This window comes from Schistocerca serialis, unplaced genomic scaffold (genome assembly GCF_023864345.2).
Source record: "Schistocerca serialis cubense isolate TAMUIC-IGC-003099 unplaced genomic scaffold, iqSchSeri2.2 HiC_scaffold_843, whole genome shotgun sequence".
NCBI lineage: Eukaryota > Metazoa > Arthropoda > Insecta > Orthoptera > Acrididae > Schistocerca > Schistocerca serialis.
Genome location: NW_026048456.1, coordinates 798,780 through 820,166, shown reverse-complemented (window position 1 = coordinate 820,166; position 21,387 = coordinate 798,780).

The following is a 21,387-nucleotide window of genomic DNA, read 5'->3' as shown; positions in this document are numbered from 1 at the left end:
AAATATAAAACTGTCTTATTTCTTATTTGGTGAAAAATATATTGATTGTTAATGATAAATAGACATTAATTTTACCAAAGAAATATTTGGGAATAGAGTGGAATACAAAATTTAGTTCTAAACAATACATATTTCTTCTTCACTTAGATAGTATAAATAATTCACATTTTCATCAGTTAATTGATCTAGGAATGATGATACACAATCATGAGGATAACATAGAATAGAAAATACAGAAGTGTTACTTTTCTCATTCATATTGTATTCAAATTTTATCAAATATTGTTTTTTATTAAATGGAACAAGTTCCAAATACATCTGCTTCAGCTGTCACACCATTAACGAATACATTTAACACAATGGTTTATACAATACAGAAGTGTTTGTGATATCTGACAAAGAGAATAATCCATGGTTTAATGGTAAGGATGCTGCAGAGATATTGGAATACGAAAATCCGCAAAAATATTCTATACTATACTGTAGAAAAACACGTAATATTTATGAAAATTTAAAGGGTGAACTATTCATCCAAATTATCAAACATGCATCCTCATTCTGTTTTTGTTAACAAATGAAGTTTATATTCGTTGATCATGAAATCAAAAATTCAGCAAGCTGAGTGGTCCCTCTACGTAGGGTAACCTAAGAAGTTTTACCATGGATTAGAAAACATGGTCAGTAGAAACTAAAGGAAGAATTGAAAATTTTCAAGAACAGATTGAAGATTTACAAATTGATAAAGAAATGAGTATGTGTGTGTTGAAGAAAAGAAGAGAAGAAACTCAAAACTTAAGGATACAAGAAGAATTGCTTGTTGAACAAATTATCGAAATGCAGCCAAGTGTCATTGTACCAACTGATAATACTGATTTGAGAAATATGTTCGTTATTCTACAATTATTTGGTAGTCAATTTGTGTATGATTATTATGTGATCAGATGTAAAAAAGAAAGGTACAGGTTGGATCACACACACATCAAAAAAAGTTTTGCATCACCTTTGTTACGAGAGTTCCAGGACCTATACAGAAAATTGGAATAGAGATCAACATAAACATCATTTCCGCCATTTTTATTGCTCATGAAAACCACACATTGCATGCTGTACCACCATACAGCGAGACCTTCAGAGGTGGTGGTCAAGACTGCTGTCCACACCGGTACCTCTAATACCCAGTAGCACGTCCTCTTGCATTCATCCATTCCTGTTTTTGTTGTGACATACTATCCACAAGTTCAGCAATGCAATGTTGGTCCAGATTGTCCCACTCCTCAACTGCAAATCGCGTACATCCCTCAGAGTGGTTGGTCACTCACATCGTCCATAAACAGCCCTTTTCACTCTATCCCAGGCACGTTCGATAGCGTTCATGTCTAGAGAACGTGCTGACCACTCTAGTCGAGCGATGTCATTATCCTGAAGGAAGTCATCACAAGATATGCGCGATGGGGGCGTGATTTGTCGTCTGTGAAGACAAATTCCTCGCTAGTAACTGTCGATATGGTTGCACTATTTGTCGGAGGATGGCATTCACGTATTGTACAGCCATTACGGCGCCTTCCATGATCACCAGCGGCGTATGTCGGTCCCACATAATGCCACCCCCAAACAGCAGGGAAGCTCCACCTTTCTGCACTCGCTGGGCAGTGTGTCTAAGGCGTTCAGCCTGACCGGGGTGCCTTCAAACATCTCTCCGGCGATTGTGTGGTTGAAGGCATATGCGACACTCATCGGTGAAGAGAACGTGATGCCAATCCTGAGCGGTCCATTTGGCATGTTCTTGGGTCCATCTGTACCGTGAATGGTATCGTGGTTGCAAAGATGGACCTCACTATGGACGTCGGGAGTGAAGCTGCGCATCATGCAGCCTGTTTGCACAGTTTTGGTCGTAACACGACGTCCTGTGGCTGCACGAAAAGCATTATTCAATATGGTGGCGTTGCTGTTAGGGTTCCTCCGAGCCATAATCCGTAGGTAGCGGTCATCCACTGCAGTAGTAGGACAAAAAATGGTAAATTGTATTGTGAGGAAGAAATGGTATAAGTTTCTGTTCATCAATATAGCTGAAAAGGTTGAAAAAATTAATTGATTCAAAAAGGTCAAATATTCACATTAAAGCAAAGAAAATTTAGTATTGCAGACGCTGTGAACTCCATGTGGGCATCTAAGAACTGTTACTGTATTAATAGCTTCAGTATAGTACTACTTATTACTCCTGCACATATTTGTTTGGGACCATGGCATTCTGCTGAATTCAATTTATTATTGACACTCGCAAATAATGCAATAGGCATAATATCCTGAGGAAGGTCACTAAGTGCCTGAAACCAATGAAGAAATTAAACTTCCTTTTTGCAACTTGTTGCTTATTATTTCATTATAGCTAAATTTTAAATAGAATTTTTATTGAGAGTGATGTTAAATTATATATGGAAAAAGACAGTATTTCAAGTGCACATCGATTTAGTAACCAAATTATTGAAGCTGAAAAAAGAACTATTGCTAATGATGTTCCTAAATTTAATCAATTTGAATTCATCAATAAAAATTTTAATCTAGCTGATGGAATGTTTGTGAGGCATTCTGGTAGTTTTCATAGACAAATCAATATTATTGCTTCATTCAAATGTAATGCTGAATTCGGTGGACTGATAATTCTCGAATGACATTATCTTGCATATATTCCAATTTAAATAATACACAGGAAATAGAAATAACTGTAACTTATGATTATGATAATTTGATTGACTTCAATGGTGTTACTGCGACAGTCGTTTTAGAAATGGTTTAATAAATTTTATCTTTAATAAATAACAGACAAAATAGGACCTATCAGTTCTACTCATTCCCTGTGAATGAGAAATCAAAAAAATAATCTAAATATTCCTAACAAGGCTACAGAAATTAACATAAATATAGGAGATGGATGACTTCCTCCTAATTATGCTCAGTTGTACAAGAGTTTTAGTGTTATAGGAACTGATGGTATAGTTTATCCAACCTATAAGGAAAATATAAGAAAAATTTGTTGATTTATGTGGAAAAACTATTTTATTTCCTGCCACAAATGAGGGAAATACTGTTACATCTAGAACAGAGCATCCTTTCATCATCAGTTTGGTTGTATTTGACTTCATCTCTTAATCATAAAATTTGTATGGAGGTGCATATACCTAATAATGGTAACATTAAAAGCAAGAAAAGTGATGTGCTGTATCCATATGAATATTCTTGGTGGTTTCTTTAGGGCCATAAAGAAATTTTATTGGAAGGAGATCTTACTATGATTTTTACTTGGAGTATAAGTGATGGAGATGCTCTTCTTAGATGGCCTGACTACAATAATACTGGAGTTGAAGTAAAAGATACACTTCCAAAAGAAGGTGAAATTGTAGTAGAATCTATAGCAACTCTTGTGCCTATTATTAAACATGCACCGAAGTATGAGCTTGAAAATCTAGAAAATTTACTGACAAATCCTAAAATTGAATTATCTTTCCATGAACTACAAATAGTTGCAGTAGCAGGATTAACAGGGCAGAGAAATTTAGAGCTAGACACCACAAATTACCGTAATTCAGTAGAGTTTGATATGCTTCCTTTTATTTTTGTTGGGTTCCAAACTAATCGAAAAATAATCAGTTAATTGATTCTTAATTATATGATCATGTTAAGCTCCAGAATACTTAATTAAAATTGGAATGAATGAATATTTAATCAAGAAATGTACGAGGGCTGTTTTTTTTTTATTTCAACCTCCGATCGTCCATCTAAGCAAGTAAGAGGTAGGGAGGAGCCGGACCTGGTCGTCATGCGATTGCGCAGCTCCCTCACCACAACCTCTGCCGTTTTCAGCTGCAGTGTGTCAGTCGTAGCCGAGATACGTCCTTGTAAACATGGCCGCTACGCTCGATGCTCCCGCCAAATGGGAGTTACGAAGTGTAATCCGTTTTCTGCAAGCAGAAGGATGTAGTGCTGTGGAAATCCATCGCAGAATGAGCAACGTGTATAGTAACAACGTTATGACTGATGGTAGTGTTCGGGAATGGTGTCGAAAATTTAAAGGAGGACAGATAGACGTCCATGATGAGGTTGCCCCTCAGTCTGCAAGATCCGGGCAGTCGCAGAGGGTGGGCTTACTGGTAGTTGGGAGCTCCAACGTCAGGCGCGTAATGGGGCCCCTTAGGGAAATGGCAGCAAGAGAGGGGAAGAAAACCAATGTGCACTCCGTGTGCATTCCAGGGGGGAGTCATTCCAGATGTGGAAAGGGTCCTTCCGGATGCCATGAAGGGTACAGGATGCACCCATCTGCAGGTGGTCGCTCATGTCGGCACCAATGATGTGTGTCGCTATGGATCGGAGGAAATCCTCTCTGGCTTCCGGCGGCTATCTGATTTGGTGAAGACTGCCAGTCTCGCTAGCGGGATGAAAGCAGAGCTCACCATCTGCAACATCGTCGACAGGACTGACTGCGGACCTTTGGTACAGAGCCGAGTGGAGGGTCTGAATCAGAGGCTGAGACGCTTTTGCGACCGTGTGGGCTGCAGATTCCTCGACTTGCGCCATAGGGTGGTGGGGTTTCGTGTTCCGCTGGATAGGTCAGGAGTCCACTACACGCAACAAGCGGCTACACGGGTAGCAGGGGTTGTGTGGCGTGGGCTGGGCGGTTTTTTAGGTTAGATGGCCTTGGGCAAGTACAGATAGGGCAACAGCCTCAACGGGTGCGGGGCAAAGTCAGGACATGCGGGGACCAAGCAGCAATCGGTATTGTAATTGTCAACTGTCGAAGCTGCGTTGGTAAAGTACCAGAACTTCAAGCGCTGATAGAAAGCACCGAAGCTCAAATCGTTATAGGTACAGAAAGCTGGCTTAAGCCAGAGATAAATTCTGCCGAAAATTTTACAAAGGTACAGACGGTGTTTAGAAAGGATAGATTGCATGCAACCGGTGGTGGAGTGTTCGTCGCTGTTAGTAGTAGTTTATCCTGTAGTGAAGTAGAAGTGGATAGTTCCTGTGAATTATTATGGGTGGAGGTTACACTCAACAACCGAGCTAGGTTAATAATTGGCTCCTTTTACCGACCTCCCGACTCAGCAGCATTAGTGGCAGAACAACTGAGAGAAAATTTGTAATACATTTCACATAAATTTTCTCAGCATGTTATAGTCTTAGGTGGAGATTTCAATTTACCAGATATAGACTGGGACACTCAGATGTTTAGGACGGGTGGTAGGGACAGAGCATCGAGTGACATTATACTGAGTGCACTATCCGAAAATTACCTCGAGCAATTAAACAGAGAACCGACTCGTGGAGATAACATCTTGGACCTACTGATAACAAACAGACCCGAACTTTTCAACTCTGTATGTACAGAACAGGGAATCAGTGATCATAAGGCCGTTGCAGCATCCCTGAATATGGAAGTTAATAGGAATATAAAAAAAGGGAGGAAGGTTTATCTGTTTAGCAAGAGTAATAGAAGGCAGATTTCAGACTACCGAACAGATCAAAACGAAATTTTCTGTTCCGACACTGACAATGTTGAGTGTTTATGGAAAAAGTTCAAGGCAATGGTAAAATGCGTTTTAGACAGGTACGTGCCGAGTAAAACTGTGAGGGACGGGAAAAACCCACCGTGGTACAACAACAAAGTTAGGAAACTACTGCGAAAGCAAAGAGAGCTCCACTCCAAGTTTAAACGCAGCCAAAACCTCTCAGACAAACAGAACGATGTCAAAGTTAGCGTAACGAGGGCTATGCGTGAAGCGTTCAGTGAATTCGAAAGTAAAATTCTATGTACCGACTTGACAGAAAATCCAAGGAAGTTCTGGTCTTACGTTAAATCAGTAAGTGGCTCGAAACAGCATATCCAGACACTCCGGGATGATGATGGCATTGAAACAGAGGATGACACGCGTAAAGCTGAAATACTAAACACCTTTTTCCGAAGCTGTTCCACAGAGGAAGACCGCACTGCAGTTCCTTCTCTAAATCCTCGCACAAACGAAAAAATGGCTGACATCAAAATAAGTGTCCAAGGAATAGAAAAGCAACTCAAATCACTCAATAGAGGAAAGTCCACTGGACCTGACGGGATACCAATTCGATTCTACACAGAGTACGCGAAAGAACTTGCCCCCCTTCTAACAGCCGTGTACCGCAAGTCTCTAGAGGAACGGAGGGTTCCAAATGATTGGAAAAGAGCACAGATAGTCCCAGTCTTCAAGAAGGGTCGTCGACCAGATGCGCAAAACTATAGACCAATATCTCTGACGTCGATCTGTTGTAGAATTTTAGAACATGTTTTTTGCTCGAGTATCATGTCGTTTTTGGAAACCCAGAATCTACTATGTAGGAATCAACATGGATTCCGGAAACAGCGATCGTGTGAGACCCAACTCGCTTTATTTGTTCATGAGACCCAGAAAATATTAGATACAGGCTCCCAGGTAGATGCTATTTTTCTTGACTTCCGGAAGGCGTTCGATGCAGTTCCGCACTGTCGCCTGATAAACAAAGTAAGAGCCTACGGAATATCAGACCAGCTGTGTGGCTGGATTGAAGAGTTTTTAGCAAACAGAACACAGCATGTTGTTATCAATGGAGAGACGTCTACAGACGTTAAAGTAACCTCTGGCGTGTCACAGGGGAGTGTTATGGGACCATTGCTTTTCACAATATATATAAATGACCTAGTAGATAGTGTCGGAAGTTCCATGCGGCTTTTCACGGATGATGCTGTAGTATACAGAGAAGTTGCAGCATTAGAAAATTGTAGCGAAATGCAGGAAGATCTGCAGCGGATAGGCACTTGGTGCAGGGAGTGGCAACTGTCCCTTAACATAGACAAATGTAATGTATTGCGAATACATAGAAAGAAGGATCCTTTATTGTATGATTATATGATAGCGGAACAAACACTGGTAGCAGTTACTTCTGTAAAATATCTGGGAGTATGCGTGCGGAACGATTTGAAGTGGAATGATCATATAAAATTAATTGTTGGTAAGGCGGGTACCAGGTTGAGATTCATTGGGAGAGTGCTTAGAAAATGTAGTCCATCAACAAAGGAGGTGGCTTATAAAACACTCGTTCGACCTATACTTGAGTATTGCTCATCAGTGTGGGATCCGTACCAGATCGGTCTGACGGAGGAGATAGAGAAGATCCAAAGAAGAGCGGCGCGTTTTGTCACAGGGTTATTTGGTAACCGTGATAGCGTTACGGAGATGTTCAATAAACTCAAGTGGCAGACTCTGCAAGAGAGGCGCTCTGCATCGCGGTGTAGCTTGCTCGCCAGGTTTTGAGAGGGTGCGTTTCTGGATGAGGTATCGAATATATTGCTTCCCCCTACTTATACCTCCCGAGGAGATCACGAATGTAAAATTAGAGAGATTAGAGCACGCACGGAGGCTTTCAGACAGTCGTTCTTCCCGCGAACCATACGCGACTGGAACAGGAAAGGGAGGTAATGACAATGGCACGTAAAGTGCCCTCCGCCACACACCGTTGGGTGGCTTGCGGAGTATAAATGTAGATGTAGATGTAGAAGGTGGACAAGGTCGCAAGTCTGTCGCCACTGTAGGCCTCGTCCACTGTAGGCCTCGTTGAGCATGTTGATCAGGCGGTGAGATGCAAACGAAGGTTTACAATTAGCGAACTGTCCGATGAATTTCCAGACATTTCAAGGTCTGCTTTGTACACAATGGTGACTCAAGACCTAGGCTATCGGAAATTGTGTGCACGTTGGATCCCAAAAATGCTGAGTACTGACCACCAAACGTAAAGGATGGCGTCAGAATTATCGTTTCTCACACGTTATGCCAATGAGGGAAACGTTTTTTTGAAGTCGATTGTTACTGGCGATGAAACGTGGGTCCTCTCTGACAATCCTGAAACAAAGAAACAATCAAAGCAGTGGATACACACAGCTTCCCCAAGCAAGCCAAATAAGTTTAAACATTCACTGACGAAAAGAAAAACAATGGCCACTGTGTTTTGGGACCATAAAGGAGTGCTGGTGAACATTAGGGAGCAAGCTCCGACGATAACCAAGGAAGTTTATTGTGAAACTTGATGTCGTCTCCGCAGAGCCATTCAAAACAAACGCAGAGGAATGCTTTTGTCTGGCGTTGTTTTGATCCATGACAACGCCTGACCACACGGTGCCAACATGACAAAAGACCTCCTCAAAAAGTTTAAATGGGAAGTTTTTAAACATCCACCATACAGCCCGGACCTAGCACCAAGTGATTATCACCTGTTCCGAGAACTGAAGTCACGGTTAGGTGGGCAGCACTTCGCTACTAATGAAGAACTTCAGGACGCCATCAAGACTTACCTGCCCTCACTGGCGGCAACATTCTTCGAGGAAGGCATCGAAAAGCTTGTGTTACAGTATGACAAGTGCCTCAATCGTTTTGGCGATTATGTAGAAAAATAAGTTAAGACTTTACTGTACTTTTGGTAATAAAATTATTATTTTCTGTACATTTTTCTTTTATTTACAGCCAATCAGAGGTTGGAAAAAAAACAGCCTGCATATAATTTCGATCCAAAAAATAATTATCTGAAGGCGTATAATGCATTTCTTGATCTTAAAGGAGTTACACAGTTGAAGGGCAATGTGAATTTAACTCTGTTTAATTTCGTAACGAACTACCTATCTATGTGATTAAATGAAACAGAAACAATATTGTTGCTGTTAAGAGGACTACTAAGAAATTATGTGCAACATTCGACAATAAAATACCGAAGGACACAATCGCCTAAGTAATTATGTATGGAAACAAGAATCTCACATTTGACGCACAACACAGAATATTAACTGAGAATTTTTAAATTGAGAAATTGAGTGTCTAATGATTTCTGATTTTATTCATTATTATTTTTCTCAACAGCCATAATGGATGTTTAAGAACCCACGACTGTTTTTCCAATATAAATATAGAAAATTGCCACAAGTCATTCTTTCAAAATAGTTATTGATTGCATAACCCGGTTTTCGAACCTCTTCAGATGCATCTTCAGTTGGGGCGCTGGAAGTTACATGACTGTTTGAAAGCGAAATGCTAGATGCTGACTCTGTTACTAGATAGTGGATCACACTTCAACGCATCGCCATGAGTGTCGCTTATATTGCGACTTGGATCCAAAAATGAATTCTGTACATTCTGTGACAATATGGGTGGCTTTGTTGTTAGTACCCATCAATCAGCTTCCATTGTGATGGACAGTTGGTAACATATTGCCCACTTTGCACAGGATGTATATGTATATACTCCATAGTTACGCCAGCATCTGGCACATGTCAACTTTGCTTATACTCATTAATTGTTTTTCTTTGGATGTAATAAAGTCAATGTGTGGGCAAATATTTTAGTCATATCCGGCGTTTACATGAATGTCCAAAAATAAAAAAACAGCACATGACTACCTACTCGACGATCAGACTAAACTGAGAAACAAATTTGTCCTTCTGAATTTCGAAGAGTTGCCAGTTCAAAACAGCTAATCAGTCAAAGAACCCCCCGACCCCTCCAATGCTTCCCCTCCTCTCACCTCTGTCCCTCTCTTCATGTGCTAATTACACTGACCTCAACATAAATATCCCACAACAGAATAAATCCTGTACTGTATGTCCTAATGTCCAAGCCCTCGACTGTTAACGCTAAAGGCAATTTTTGGGTAAAGTCGATATTTCAGGACATGTGTTATATGGAAATACGATGCAAAGTTTTTTCGGAGATGCATGCATGTCCAAAGGAACAGGCACTGTGGCCACTACAGCCGTTGTGAAATCCGTTAAATGTATTCACGGTTATGAATATGGGCAATAATCAGCTGTACAATGGAATAAAGGCAATGGGACTCCAACTCGGATTTCCCGCTTATTGCTAGGACTCGAACCCGCATCTCCCGCTTATCGGCTAAGCAATTCGGTGATTCACACCCTGTTGCAGACTTCCATGTGTCGTCAACCATGCGTCTATATCCTGTACTCGTAATCCCATTATGTATATTTCCACACAGGGGAGACAATTTACTTGGAAGTCACTTCCCAGAGTAGGCGCATAAATACGATACTGCAGTCTCTGTGGTTTCAGAAATACGATGTAAAGTTATTTCGGACATGCATGGTTGACGACATATGGGACATATGGGAAATCCGAGTTAGAGTCCCAGTCCAGCACAAATTTTCAATGTCGTCATTGCATTGTACAGCTGATGGATATCCATGTTCGCAACTGCGAATACATATAATGTATTTGGGTAAAGTATTTACCAATAAACTGACTGTATTATACGTTAATGTAAGAATAGAAATAAGACACCAGATCGTTTGCAACTACTTCATGTAGTAACTTGTTAACTTATTTAACTCTTAGGCATTCACGTTAACGCCAATATTGATTAAAGTATTTGTCCAAGCGTTGGCTTTATTACATGCAAACAAAACCCAGCAACGTCTCTGAACAAAGTAGGCCTATGTTATTTCTCCGTTTGAAGATCTGTGTAACAAGGAATCGTTGGACAGCACATGCTACATGCTGGCAAAGTTTCGTAACTACAGTGTATGTACACTCTTTGACATAAAACTCGACCGGCGGCCGGCCGCTTCAGAGGCTAAGTCCGCGCCGATCGCGACAGGGGACAATAAAACTGGCCAACTCGCTAATTCTCTAAGTCCGGTTATCTGCACAATCTGGCAACACTGCAGACTGTGGCACTTCCTGGAGGAAAACTTGTCCCATGATAGAGAAACACTAGGCTGATTACGCCTGTGGTCTAGCGGTAGCGTGCGTTGTTTCTGTTCGTAATGTCAGTGGATCGAGAGCAGCTGGCATAAAATATTTTTATAGCCTCTTCTGTCTGAATGCTGAAGACGTGAATGTAATGGTAGCGCAGATTCAATCTATTTCGCTTTCTGACACACCGATATCAAAATTTTATCCAGTAACGATTTTGCGGCAGATTTCCTGCAGACTGTCCTCCTCTGGACGCCGTATGCGGCAAAGCTCCGGGATCCATTTGCTGGCTACCGGCAGCGGCCGTGGCGACAGCAGCGGCGCTGCACTCCCCCGTTCTTTATCGAAAGCGCCTGCTCCCGCTCATCGCTTTTGATGATTTAAAACGCTTTATTATTAAATGTTGCTCCACACAAAATTTCTACGATTTCCATTCACGCTCAAAAGCAACGGAGACAGACGCCCTGATTAGTAGGCGGGTATTATATTACATTAATCGGCAAGAGCTGAGTATGGCCCGAAATTAATTTTATAGACTGGGACGAAATTAAACCACCTCGCTACATTCGATGAATTTATAAATGCTTCATACATCGTTTCTTTTCCTTTCAAACTCAATTATTTGTGCAACTTTTGGTCAATGTTCGGATGTTTTCGTCAAGCCGGGGTGAGCGTCTGTGGTGTGAAGTGTATTACAGTTCTTGTTTGATTCCTTATGCTAACTCTATGCGATAAACTGTGTGAATACCTTGCAATGCATGCTCTGTAGCAGTGCAGGAACACTGCACATTTGGAGTTCCATGTATGGGTTCATGAAGTATTTAATGTTGATCGGAAGTGATAGTTAAGGTCATCAGATTTAGACCAGAAAAATTTGCCGTTTTGGAGGTTTCAGAGAACGGAAAGGAATTGCTAACGCCGGTGTTAGAAAACGTCTACAGTTAAATGCTATTGAAAAAATTTAGAAGAGGGGGAACTATATTAATCAACATGTGCACTTCATAAACAACCTTCTGACATGTTAGACCTATATGACGAACAAAACTCAAATTTATATCATTGACAGTCGCTTTGAATCTTTTAAGGATCTATTTTATAGTGAAGCACCTTGGCATTTGCAAAGCAGACATCCATTATGTTAATTTAATTTCCTAAGTCGAATCGGACGAAGATTGATGTTTAAAGGCATTCTTCAGATTTCGTATAAAGAATTTTTACTAGCCGTTTGCAACTCCATTAATTAAAATGGAAAATAAAAGGTTGTAGTCATCGGCTTCCACCGAGATTGGAACTGCTATGTCATACAGTACGACCACCGCAACGCACAAGGGAACCTCTTTTTTTTTAATTTTGCTTTTTTTCTTTTACTTTTTTTCACGATTACCCCTTTTTTCTCTCTTATTTTAAAGCCCCTTAGGAAAATGGCAATAAAAAAAGAAACTAAGTGCCACCGCCACTTTTCATCCTACAACAAAAAAAAAAAATCTGGTCCACTTCAGGCGTTGGCTCCTGACTAAACCTACCCCAAGAGCTGCCTATATACCAGGGGAAATATGGGAATTCAAGGTTAGGGCTATCATTACAAACAAAACAAAAATCTTCCTTTTTCTGAATTTTATTTTTATTTTGATTTTTGTTTTGTTTATTTTTGTTGAGTAATTGATCAGACGCCTTCTGCGCCCCGCTGGTAATATGTTGAGTCACGTCTTCTCGAAATTGGTGTTTTCCGTTCAGTAGTTCAGAAATGTTCATTGGTTCAAACTGGAAACCTTCTTCACTCTTGGCTTAACACATTCCAGCTGCGAGGCGGGTCGTGGAAAGCACTCCCAAGGAAGTTCGAGAAAAATTGTCTGTATTTTGGGTGGCGGACAACGACATAATGACGGTCATTGAGGTATGTCCAAAAATCGAGTACAGAGTCTACAGTTTGTCCAACTAGGTAGTGAATGGCATGTCCGCGAATCCAGTTCACAGCACTGGTCTTTGTCCGAGGAAAATAGTCACGTCCCGGAACTAATAATGAAAGGGGAGTATTCCGATTCAGAATGTCCCGCGTTAGAAAAGCCACAATATGACGAATAACCTCTGAGCTAACGACACACTGGCGACCACAGACGGACTATAGTCACTGCGATGTTGCCTGAGCCTCAAAACGCAACCTTAAAACACACAAACAGGTGTTACAAACAGGTGTTACTTATGTGAAGAACGCCGTTCTTGGAGTCCAGAAATTAATTATACTTTCTAAGTGTCTCATCTTACAGTGGATTCTATCGTACGAGTCTTCGATGTGGAAAACGAATGTCAAGTGAATTTAGCGAGGTAACGCCGGCCTACACCCGGAAGTAAATGCACTATCAGAGTGTTGACAAATACTTGCTACGACGCTGCCATTTCTCGGTTCACTTGCGAGGCAGCTCTTCAGCGAAATGCTTGCCGTGATTCTCCGATACGGTCCTTTAGAGTGGAGACGCGCGCGCACGTTTGGTTTTTATGCGGCGTTCTCCCCTGATGGTTTCTGACGTCGCCTTGTGGGCTATGTCTACATTTGAGACATTCAATTATCATTAATCCAGAATGATACAAGTTTCAGCTTCCGGCGTGGAGGAAGGCTGTTGACGCCGACATTATATCATTTCAACGTAGGGAAAGCAAAACGGGTCATTCAATGTTTCTCATTCAACATAAAGCATGTGAGATAATTTTCCGTAACGTTCATAATCATCTAAAAATACAAACGAAGTAAAAATACATCTGAAGCTTATTCGAATTGAATATAATGTAAGATACCAAACGCTTTGCACCTCGATGTCGAATTTGTCCACGTGCAATCATTTGCAGCGTACAAAAAGAATGTCATGATTACCATGAGAATGAAGAAATATGTTGGTACGGATGGAAGCAAGGAGAGACGCAGTCAACAAATATTCGATTCCTCATGGCATTCATTTCATTTGAGACGTAAGAAGAGTTAAAGCGGGATATTACTTTCGTTAACACGAAAGATATGCCGCACATATTGATAACGAGGAAGTCTGCGTCTTCATACGTTTCCTCCTTGAAATCTGTATGCTCTCTTATATACTAAGTAGCCTGATCATTGTTTCAGTAATGTTACCCTCTTGTTTGACCCCGTAGCGATGAACAGATTCCAAATGCATGTCTCTGCATGAAAGTAGCTGTTCGAACCCTTCCTGGGTTGCTTTTTGTGTTTTATTGCTTGGAATTCCTGAAGCAGACCACTGTGCCTTCTCCCCTTGTGGGTTAGGTCTCAAAACTAAACCGCTTTTTATCCAATGGCATAATTTATTCAGACAGCATCAGCACAAGACTGTCAAACAAAGCGTTCCATTTACAGTTGCAACACTCTAACCAGCACTGACCGAAGTGTAATCCACGGTCATGGTCCGAAATTATCAGCTGTCTGCTACTGTGGCAAAGTCCGTACTACGCTTTCGATTCCGCAGCACCATTTTATCTGGTAACACTGTGTAGTTGCAGAGTTGTGCCAGCATGTCTGTCCTCACACTGTCAACTTTATGTATCTCACTTCTCCTGCAGCGTTGATCACGAGGAGCAGCAGTAAATGAGTGTATTCTGCATGACGTAACATTCAGTATTCCCTTCTTTCATAGCCACTCTTCATGTGCATCGATATCAAATAGAAATGTGAAAACCCTTGCGAGTGAGAGAATGACAATAACAATCGTAACAAGAACAATCAAATAATGAACGATGTTTATTCCAACGCAGAACGAGAATGGCTTTAAATATAAAAATCTATATCTATATCCATATCTATTGATCTTTGAGCTGGCACAATGCAAATATATTCTTAGCATTTAGTTACTGAATTTAGTTCGGGATGTTTGCAAAGAAAAGGAAAAGTCGGTACTTCTCGCTAGTGTAATATAATGTGAACCAGCAACTACCCTTTCCTTAGAACACGACTCAAGCAGGTCCCCAAGTAGATACCAAGGCACTGCTGCATTCTGTTCCCTGACATTGCTCTGATGACGGTTAATGCAGATAGTTCCGATTATGAAATACAAAACGTATTGCAGGTTAGTTCCTAGGATAGTAACATTAAATTTGCGTTGTAGACGGCACATGAACGTGACGACTATCCATATTACTCATCAATATAAAAAGACAATATTATGGGAATTTAGCAGGATTACTCAACATGAATTCTGAAATTGGTTGACTGACCGCACAGGTGCTAAACGTCGTCAAGAGTATACGATGTCCTAATCGCATTAGGAATATGAAGATCGTCTTCGACAGCTCGCAACTTTCACATTGCTATCTCCACCCTACTCCAGACAGCCCTCGGTGGAGTTGCACTAAGTTGCCGATGCAATGTAAGGCCTTCAAACCGACAACAAACCACATATTGAAAAATACAAGCGAGTTCTCTTGCAGCGTAAGCTTATTGTAACTAATCTAAAAATTTTTGGACAGGAACATTGTCCTATTCAAAAAAAGCTGTCCAGCAGGTCCTCTAATCGCTCCTTGGTACAGTCGTTTGACTATTGAAAATGGTTCCAACAAGTCACCACTAGAAAACACTGCTCTGTACCGCAATAACTCAAGATGTAAAGTAATACCACGATACTACAAATATCAGGGAACACCTTATCACAGATAAGACTGTCCTTAAGGCTTGTAAGCTCACATTTATTACAATAAATGACATACCTGAAATGTTACCACTCTCATTATTACGTCAGATTGGTAATGCACGTAGTAAGTTCGTCGTATTCATGATTTCCTCTTCAAAGTAACATACCGTACTTATTATTTAATACAAAATGACATTAAAAATTTAAGTTATTCACGAGCAGCTAGTTGAGAATATGTATGAACTTCAAATGACACGACGAACCGTCTTGTTCCGCATATGGATTCAAACCCAGCTCATGCAGACTAAGCAAAGATTTCGTTACTGACGGAAACTAACAGTCATTCATGATTAAGCATACAGAGAGTGATATACCTCGATTTTAGACAGTATCAGTTAGCAAATATCAACTTTAAATTGCATAACGCAAACATGTTTAACAGATGCGAATTCCTACCCATCATCTATTGTCCCTGTTAACGAACTACGAGAGATGTTAAATATTGCTTCTTCACAAGTAACTTACTTGAAATGCTGTGAGGTAAACAAAATAAAAGCGATGTTGTTATTCAATGGAAAGTTGGAAATTGAGATTTAGCTTACTGTTTTATCAACCACAATTGGCGTAAGAATCGTGGATTGACCATTGTCATAAAATATTGCATTATGAGATGTGAATAGTTTTTGCTTGCAGTTTCGCGTGGCTTGAGGCAGTCACAACTAGCGTGCTATTGATTAAGAAATCGCATTATCGTCTTTCTAATGACTTCATGATCGTAGATACGATCATACCCGGTTGTGAAGTTATTGTTATGACAAAACAATTTCCTAAGGGACCAGAAAGTTCTTAAGGGCGCAAAAACAACTGTAACATCACACAAAAGGGAAATTCGATATTAATGCTGATGCAAGAAGACGATAAAACAGTTTTCTTTTTATCAATGTAACACGCACATTAGACTGCTGATCTTGGTGTCTGTAATATTAGCAAAATGCATAATTAAAATGAAAATAATACTGAGGAGATAATAGGAATGAGCACTGCTAAATGATTCAGTATTCCCAGAACAAATATTTATTATAACTAAAACATATATCGTACCTTAAGCTTAATACAACAATGACGGTAGATTTTTATGTCCGTATCATGTCCATTTAGCGCTCTTTTATATAGCCATTGTCTTCTTTGAGTCGCTCGTGCGTCGTCACGGTAAGTTATAACAGTTCTTTACACTTCACTCAACTCAGACATACACGTTTTTATACATTTAGTAAAAATTAGATCAGACTGCCACAAATCTGTGTCCGTCTTACTTCAGAAAAACAGTACAAGTCTTCTTAGCGCTCAAGGCTTCATTTGTTCTCCAGCGAACAAAATAGTGAAGGATCGTATATCTATCCGTATTTTTCTGTTTTTATTGCCGCCCCAAGACGACAAATTACATCATTAGAAAATTCCACCGTCGCTATGCGACGCCTCATTATACATTAATCATTATTTACAAACAAGTATTTGCCTTCTGGCTGAAAGTATTAACTACTCGTATTTGCTGTTTTAATGAAGTCAAAAATAGCGAATGTCTCTTTGCCTCCCATGAGGAGAGAGGGAATGCCGAAGGATTACCTCGATCCTCATGTCCTCATGAGATATTCGTGATTTTTGGTGTGACATTTACATAATGTTACTGGCGTACTATGTACTTAAATTGAAATTACATTTATAAACATATATCAGATATTTATCATTTTTCAAAATAAAGTTATTCATTCTTTGTTCATCAGTCACTTCATTCCATAATACCAAGACTAACATTTATGTGCATTTTTAAGTTTGGTCCATATTTGCTTATAACAATAAGTGAACGTTCATTTCGCCCTTCAGGGGATAGAATTCAGAAATTACTTTCTCTTAAGCTTAACAACTAATACATGAGTACAGTGAGTGCTTATTTTCACTAAACTAGAGTGGACAATGTTCGAGCATCTGTTGACTCATTGTGGTTCAATTACAGTTTAATAACGTAGCACTACACTTCGTGATGCTTTCACTTTCTGTGTTAGCTGTCTACGGCGTTCATCATGCAGTACATCTGTCCTTTCCGCTGTGGTGCCAGGAATTCATGCGGCTTCCCGGGTTTTTATTTACAATATGAAACAGAAGAAGTGGAAAATTATTAGTATAACTTATAACCTATTGGATACATTTGTTAAGGATCGGGACTGGTCTGGAGTTTAGGGTCTTCCTATAGTGCACATTCATTTTCTTTGTCCATCAAGATACAGGATTATAATTCATTTTAGCAGTGTTCAGGAGTGCCGGTATTAATGGCTTTAAGGTCTGAGTAATCTAACAATCTACTTCTCACTCATCTTAACTTCAGCTCAAGAAAATCGCTTAATTTACATATGAAGATGTAGTCACACAAGTGTACAAATGTCTTTCCTCCAGTATGTACGATGGAAGTCATGGCGGTTAGCAGTTTAAAGTTTGGATTGTTTCGTCACCCACACGTCAGCCACTCACAGCGGCTGCACAGTGTTGCGTGAGCTCCAACACTCTGTATCCGTTCGCGCTCAGGCTGTAACAGAGCTGCTGGTCGTCGAGTGCTCCTTTTTTTTGTGAACTTCGTATCACACGAGTGCATCGATACAAACACCTCGCGCGCGTTTTCCATCGAAGGAGCCAGACACTGAAGCTGCCTCCATACTTCTCTGTCAACTGCCTCCCATGAGGCTCACAGGTAAGTGACGACGAATGTTTTAGCTGTCGCTGCACTTAGAACAACACTGAACTTTGCGTTGCACCTGTTGTCGTAGCCTTGACTTCTTTTTACACTTGCAGTACAACACTACCACTAATATACAGTGAACAGTTATTTTTATGATGCACGTCGCACTTTAGTGTGCATCTTCACACAGCATTCGTGCTTAGTTCCTTCGCCGATAGAGTTCATTTACAAAACAATTAATTTTGCAGGTTTCCTCCATTGGTACAGAAAGACTTAATTCTACTATTTACAAAAGATGACTTACGAGCTAATATTTACAATTAATGGTCACTCCTTTTGTTAAGTCCAGTGAACAACTGCTTTATGAATGGACTCTTTATATCTCAAGGTTTACTTTCATTAGTGAACCTAAAAATACTCTTTCAAACTTTCTTTTAAGGGCTCATCTCCTCTTTATGAAAACTACAGGTTTCGCAACACTCGTTGCATTTATTCTTTAGTGCACCCAAGATCATTTTCTACTGCCACGCAGCATATCTACTACTTAACGAGTACGCATTTAACGCTGAATTTTTTTTTTGTGCTCTCCTTTGTGCTTGCCAATTTTTTTTTTATTTGAGGGCAGACTGGATAACAATAGGTCTCCCTCTTCGCTTCATGTACTCAGCAATCGTTCTCTGTTTAAAAAAAAAATAGGGTAATGCGTGTCTACTATTTTTCGCATGAATGGAATTACCGACAGTTCACTGGGTTTACGCAACCGGTCCATAACAAAAATTACCAAAGCTAGCGAAGTTCATCACGCTACGTGTCTCATTTCTCATGAGCACTGCTTTGCCCCGAAGCACACGTGCCTTTTACAAGTCGACCCTTGGTGTGGGTTAATGAACCAAGATCAAAAGGAACGGGCACAAGGAAAATGGATTTCATAAGAGGAGTGTCTCAGGAGACATTTTTGCAATAAAATCTGCATGTAAATAAAATTATCATAATAAACATAGGCACATATATAAATTTCAACCTCTTTCATTACAGCATGCTTTGCTACTTCTACATCTTACTCTGGTTATAGTCAGTATTAAGTTTAAATATCACTGAATTGCTTGTTCTTTAGATTAGCCTTCAATTAGGGTATTGAATGGTCGCTAGATTACACTACAAATCTTCTGAAGATCTTTACTTGGACTTATTTATGATACAGGGGGCTTGCTGTGTGGTTATTTAGTACCTTGATTCTACTGAAATCAATTCGTCAGCTAACATTCCTCATATTCTCTTTACATTGGGCTCCGATCACAGGGTAATAGTTTACTTTCATAGCAATTAATGGCCTCGTGGAGTACTTACGCTACATTATTGATGCTTCATGGTTTGCCTCTATTTGTACTGTATTTCACCTAACTTAGTTTACTACAGCTTATTGTCTCCTTGCGTGAACACATGTGGGTTACCACTTGTTTTTCCATTTAACAGCACGCTTTAACTGAACTTTAAGCTATTTCTTCTACTCCTGTCCACTGTCTGGACTGTTTGACCATGTACCTTTTTTTTTTTTTTTTTTTTTTTTTTTTAAGCAGGTAATTTGGGCTTTTACAACAGAACTTCAAGTACTTACATTACTAAAAATAAATCTATAAATCTTCTTGTACCTTGAGCGAAGTGCTTATTTACGCATCCTTCTCCATTTCTCACCTTTACGTATTTATATAGCTCCGGGCAATCGCCTCGCAAGCACTTTTTTTTTTCTTAATACTAACTTAAAATTAAATTGAAATTCTTGGTGCAACCCCTATTTCCTGCTTCAGCTTGTTGAAGAAATATCAGTTCAATGTCCATCACTATAAACAATTTTTCCATACATGTAGTAGCCGTTACTATGTAGTCAGTGCGCTGTTCAACACAATACTTATCATTAACAGTTCACACAAGGAAATTTCCAGTAAGCAAGAATTCATTTCCACGACAGTATTTAACCAATACCATTATAAAATTTCTTTAAGTCTTGGTGGTGAAATAAGCCTTTTACTCTCCCCGTAGCCGGGTCAGTTAATAAATAACTCCCTATGTGCGGTTTCCTTAAAATAAGGTAAGGACCTTGGTACAAATGTTGCCACTTGCGATTTTTCTTACATATTAATGATGGCTTGAAATGAGTCTTAAGTAATACCTTTTCACCTACATGGTAATTTACAACTTTGTTTACTTTTTTATCATAGCCTTTCTTCCTTAATTGAGCATTGGTGGTAATGGAACTTAAAGCTTCTCGAATTTTGACATCTAGATCTACCTCAGGGCTAGGTATCTTGGGAAGAGGATCAACCCACTCATTCTGTTCCTTCTTTCGACATATCAACTCGTGTGGAGTAAAACCTGTGGAAGTGTGTGGCAAATTATTAACTATCTCCTCAAAAGATGTCACAAAATCAACCCAACGAGTTTGCTTGTCTGGAATGTACGTCCGAACAAATCTGTTAAACTCCTTGAAGATCCGCTCAGTCAAATTCGACTGAGGCCTAAAACGTGATATTAAGATCTGCCTGACATTGTGATGGGCCAAAAACTCACGCCATTTGCGGCAAGTAAAGTTGGATGCATTATCTGAAAGTATAGATTCGGGGACTCCGAATCGAGGGAAATAGTCATTTTCAAGACAGCGTATAATAGGCGGAGCACAAGATGTCTTCATAACATACATTCGAACGTATTTAGTGAAGTTGTCGAGAACAGCAACGAGGTATTTGACACCTCCCCTACCCATCGGTAGAGGGCCAGCCAGGTCAATGCTAATGAGCTGATTAGGTCTTTCTGCGATGATCGGATTCAATGGAATTAAAGTAGGAATATTCATAGCTTTCGCCTTTTGGCAAATGACACAGAATTTTAGCAACTTGTGTATCCGACGATGTAGGTTGGGCACATAACAGTAAGTAGCAATCTTCTTTTTACACTTCTCTGGACCATAGTGGCCCCAAGAAATGTGGGTATACCACAAAAGATGTTCGACAAAACTGCTAGGTATACAAACAAGCCAGTTGTCTGATGACACAGAGGTACGATGAAATAATACCTGATTATGAATCTTGAAGAATTTGGACAACTTATGGTTTGGATTTTCTTGAAGAAGTCTGATTACTTTTCCCCACTTAGGATCTGTGCTCTGTAGTGTCTGGATTTGCTTGCACAGTTCCAAGAAATATTTTCTATGAATGGGATCCTGCATAAGAAGAACTTTGTAATTCGACATCTGTTCTACCAACTCACTTGTCTCAGGCAGACCTTC